This window comes from Octodon degus, unplaced genomic scaffold (genome assembly GCF_000260255.1).
Source record: "Octodon degus isolate 3935 unplaced genomic scaffold, OctDeg1.0 scaffold00041, whole genome shotgun sequence".
Lineage (NCBI taxonomy): Eukaryota > Metazoa > Chordata > Mammalia > Rodentia > Octodontidae > Octodon > Octodon degus.
Window position 1 is genome coordinate 1780679 of NW_004524617.1, and position 5264 is coordinate 1785942.

The 5264-nt window shown below is 33.9% G+C and overlaps 1 protein-coding gene across 3 annotated transcripts in view; it reads left to right on the plus strand.

The window, feature by feature from the left end:
* The window catches only part of Dmd (dystrophin), a 1613500-nt gene that overhangs the window by 172543 nt on the left and 1435693 nt on the right, over positions 1-5264 (plus strand). The gene's annotated exons all lie outside the window — the stretch shown is intronic.

Here is a 5264-nt window from a genome sequence, read left to right on the forward strand (position 1 = left end):
AGATTAGGATATAGTTCAATTAAATATATAAGTAGATTGGGATATATATATCGCAATCTACTTACCAGGATATTTCACATGTCTTAAGGCTCCTCTTAGAATATCTTTTCTGATCATATTAGTTGGTGTTGTGACTGTATTAGAGGGAATATACACAAGGAATAAAGAGCTGAAATGCAGATTTAGTAGTGTCCTAGCAGTACAAGGATATTGTATAAGTAAATAGTGTGCAGGATTAGAGATGCCTAGGAGATTAAAAACTTTTAAGAAGAAGGGTTGAGGATAGAAACACACTGGATGGACAAATTACCTTGAGGATACAAGGCCTAGCAAAGTAGTAAAATATGTAAAAGTAAAGTTCCCAGGAAACTTGGGCAAAGTAGTGGAAAATTTGGGATAATTTGACATGTGTGCAGAAGAGGATTAGGCCCAAGCAATCTATATCTTGTAACCGTGGAGGATAAAAAAATGTGCGTTTTTCAATGAGAGCAGATAATTATCCCTTAGTTTATATTATACCTGTAAATAAAATTTAAGAACATGTTTTTATCATGTGAATGATATGATTACCAGAGACCAGCAAAGCAGGTATTTCCATACTGCCACTGCACTGAAGAAGTGAGTTGATGAGCTGTTTCCTGAATCCTGAACTTAATATGCCACTTACAGTTTCAAAAATTGGTTTAACTCATAGATATAAGGAGTAAATCAGAATGTGTCTTTCATAATTCCCCTGCACATAGGGCATGTTTTCACAAGAAGAAATTAACCTACTCTACCCATTATTTTATTATGAAGATGTTAGAGTAGCACTTAAAAATGGTTGAGATTAAGGGCTGGCAAGAATTTTCAGACTAAACAGGTGCATAGGCAAGCAGAGGGACCAAAATTAGATCCCCAGCACCAAATGCTGTGCCAGCTCCACCCCCAGCTACACTGAGCCAGCCACCAAGACTGGGTGTGGTGGCGCACACCTGTAATCCCAGTGCTGGGGAGGATGAAAACAGAAGGATTACTGCTAGTCCCACCTGTTTAGTGAGACCCTATACCAAATACTTAAAAAAAATCTTTTAAACTTGTTGAGATTAAACAGCAAATTTATTAGAAATCATGAAACGTAGTTATTAATATTTATATTTTTTCTAGAAATATTTTATTAATTGAACATATAAAAATTAATAATGTGTTGGAGTAGTTGGCAATTGATAAATATATTGAATTTTATTTATCCCAGACATTTTTCCTATGTCATGACAATTCTTAGTGACAGGTATGGTCCATATTTAGCTACCCTGAATCTCAAAAAGTGGACTTATAATCATCTCATAGGTCAATAGAAAACACAGCTTACCTAATCTAGCTTTTTCTTCATCCTTAAAAATCAGCCCTTGGGGCCTGCATAAGGAAAAGTAACTAAAAGACCTGAGCTATAAGTTAGTTTTATTAATGAATTTGAATTAGCTCCTCCATCAGAAATATAGACCTTCTAGAACTTTCTGTACACGTCCAAAAGAAACAGAAGAAATCATGTGCGCTGAAGATTGAATTTCTTTCAAAGGGAGGATGTGTATTTTTTTTCATTTTTTCATCATCTTTCTACCCTATAAATCACTCTAGCTTCCTTAAAGGGGAATGAATAAAGGTATAAAGATGATGAAAGTGATAGCTTTAGTTTAGTTTTCAATCCATCTGTAGGTACAGACAGTCTTCTATTATGAAAAACTATAGAGCATGGAAAAATGGTCCTCTGATGCCTCATAAAATGTATGTTTTTTTATTTTATTATGTGGTCCATATTTCTTTTTTAGTGATCTCTGAATCTCAAGTTCATATCTTTGAATCATTTTGTACTTTGTCTTTAGTAAACCTAAAATATCCAACCTTCCATCTTCAAGTAGTACCACTTGTTTGATGACATTTATACTTATTCCAGGCATAAAAAAGATTTTCTTCTTAGTATGATATCAAATTACTTAAGTTACCTTTTTTATTTGAGGTAGTTTATAGAAGCATGTACAACATGACATGCTAAGATTACTTCTTTTCTGAAAAACATGCAATAAGGTGAATGGCAGTGCTTGGTGTACATTCACTAGCTAAAATCTTAGGAAGCCCTTCAGAAATCAAGATTAGCATATTGTCTGTGGTCTATGATTTTTTTTTTGTGGTACTGGGGATTGAACTCAGGACCTTGAGCTTGCCAGGCAGGAACTTATGCCCTTGAGCTACCTCCCAGCCCTCTATGATGTTTTAAAGTATACGTTTGAGTCAACATAATTTTGTAGGAGAAAATTTTCAAAATCATTAAACGAACACAGTGCTTTTCCTTAAAATACCATCTTTACAAGTATTTGTGAATGAGAATTCTTAAAATAACACATACAAAAGTTTACCTCAACATCTCTTTTTTAAGGCACGTGTAAATTGTCTGTGGCTAATTTTTGACCATAAGCAAGCATGAACCACGATGATGATCCCTCTTTTTCTCAAGCACAAGTCGCTTTGATGATAAATTTAACATGCTGGAATATTATCCTATAAATTTGAGAAAACTAGAAATTCACCAGCAAGTAGACTGCATTTTGTAGCTCATTATTTCTATTAACAGAATGAAATATCATTGAATCTTAAACTTCATCTTTTAAAAATCACTTAGAGGATTTAGATAGATGTTTGATAAATAATTATTTGTGATCTAGGAACTATTTGCAAAAATAATACTTTAGTTCAAACTTCTCTGATCTCTTCTGAGGTTTGCAATTCTTATTGCCTTTAATTTCCTTGCCTCGCATATAACAAACACATTTGTGTACACAATGATTTTATATCAGTGTTAAACATCATTATGAAGACATTTTAAGAGATAATGATCCATACACAAATTGAAATTTAACTTTTGAGGTGTTACTTTGCAAACAATTCACTTGGAGTGATAAATTGTTAGCATTGAATATAGGCAGTAGACTACAGGCAGTAGAGAATGCTCATTTACATATACTTCCTTGAAAAATCCATACTCAATATGTTTTTAAAGGACAGTGATTGTGTGTGCTTCTCTCTCAATTACCCATAGTACTTACAACAATGGCTAATGTCTGTGGTTGTACAGGTTTTATATTACCTAATGGGGCAGGTAAAGGATTGAAAGGGATGAAATTTAATCTGTACCTACTCATAAATCATGCTCTACAAGGGCTGTAACTATCCAAATGAGATACTTTTCATGATTTTAAAAAAGATATTTAGTAATATCACCTATGATCCTCATCTAGTAGTGACTAGCATCTAATTGGAATGTAATGAACATTTATGATTGGGATATAAACAGAATGATTTTATGAAATACTAAGCTCACTCATGTGTAACAAATGACAGGTAGCATTACAAATAACCATCAGGGTGTTAGCAGATCTATTTGATGTTTATTACCTTAATTTCAAATAGTTTTATATTTAAGAAAGCTACTAATAGAAATGAGTACCACAAATTAAAGAAACAGTGATTAATTCTCACATAATTTTTTATTCCATCCTTTAATCTACTTTATTTCTCCCTGGTTTTTTTTTTTTAATTTATTTATTTATTTTGTGTGTGTGTGTGGCCAGCTCAGCCCACCAGGGGGCGGGGCTGGCCGGCATGTGGTGCTGGGGATTAGAACCGCGGTCGCTGCGCTTTTGCTTAGCTTAGCTTGTTCCAAGTAGGTGCTCTAGACCACTGAGCCATCTCACCAGCCCTCTCCCTGGTTTTTGGATGTCAAAGGTAAGAACAGCAACAGCAGAACAATATCCTTTGTTATTTTGAGTGGAGCAGGACATGAAGTATTTGAAGAAAGACAGCCACAGGGATCATTTGGAATATCATACAGATAGAAAAGCCAAATTGAGACCATGTAGGGATAAGTAATGAGATCTAAATTTGTCTTACAGAAAGAGTTTTTATCTTTTGCGTGGACCAAGTCTGTTGCTTTCTCTGCTTATATTCCATTTACTTCACTGCAGGTGGACTTCCATTATTTTTCTCTTATTGTTTCTCCTCAGTTCTGACTTAATTTTGGCTATCTGTGATAAGCATGTTGAGCTTTATTTGCAAGTGGCTTTTGAGCTCCTACTATAATTACAGTCTTTGTGTCTCTTAGTTAACTTTTTTTGAGAAAGAATCTGTTATGATCTGGCTCAGTGCCTTGTGAAAGTCTAGCACCTGCCTATCTAGGCAAAGAAAAGAAGAACTGGAATAGGGGCAGATGTACAATAGGGTCCCGTGGTGCATAATGGCTCATCCCCAGAAAGGGAGTGTAGATAGGGCAGGCAGGAAACGTTTACTTTTGGGTCAGATTTTGTAATATATATTTGTCGTATTAGCAGTGTTTATCTTCATGTTTTATAAATTAAGACAGTATATTATGACGTTCTTTCATGGGATTTTAATCTAGAATATATAGACGTATGGAACAGAGGTCTGTGAACTTTCATTAGTAATATGAATTTTTTTTATTGGCTTCTAACTGCAATTAAGCATTTTATTCATTATAAAAGTGAACAACAAACCTCAATGATAGAACTATCATTGACTTTGTCACCAATAAAACTCTCAATAATAGAACTATCACTGACTTTGTCACCAATACAAATTACATGACTATCATTCCATATACTAAAAAAATTATTCATAGTCATAACTACTTTGAAACTACCTTAAATACCTGATGCTAGATCTTGTTCATTAACATATTAGGAAAGAAACATGAATTAATATATTTTAAATTTACATTATACTATGTTGAACTTCAAATTTCAGTATAATCATTTTCATTTAAAATCCTGTTTATTTCATTTCATACTTTTAATAACTTATTATGGAAAAGAATATTTAAACTTGAACTTATGTCAGAGTGATCTATGGTACCAAATGGGCAAACCAGTGGTGGTGAACCTACAGCACATGTGTAGTGGGTACGCAGAGCCCCTTTTGTCAGCCTGCAAGCCAAGTAGCCCCAGCCGTGGTCATAAACTATCAACATGAATACACAGTAAATATCACAGTGGTTTTAAGCTGCAGTTTGGGCACTTGGTCTCTGAAAGTTTCCCCATCACTGGAACAAAAATTTCTGCTGTAGAAATGCATTAGCGATATATTGGATGAGTTTTCTTAAAATCAGATTCTTATTTATGGATGAGTTTTCAAAAATTTGCAATTATCCACTTCATGTGCAAATTAAATAAATATAAATTTGCTCATGTGGATAATGGGTATGTTTTAATAGACAT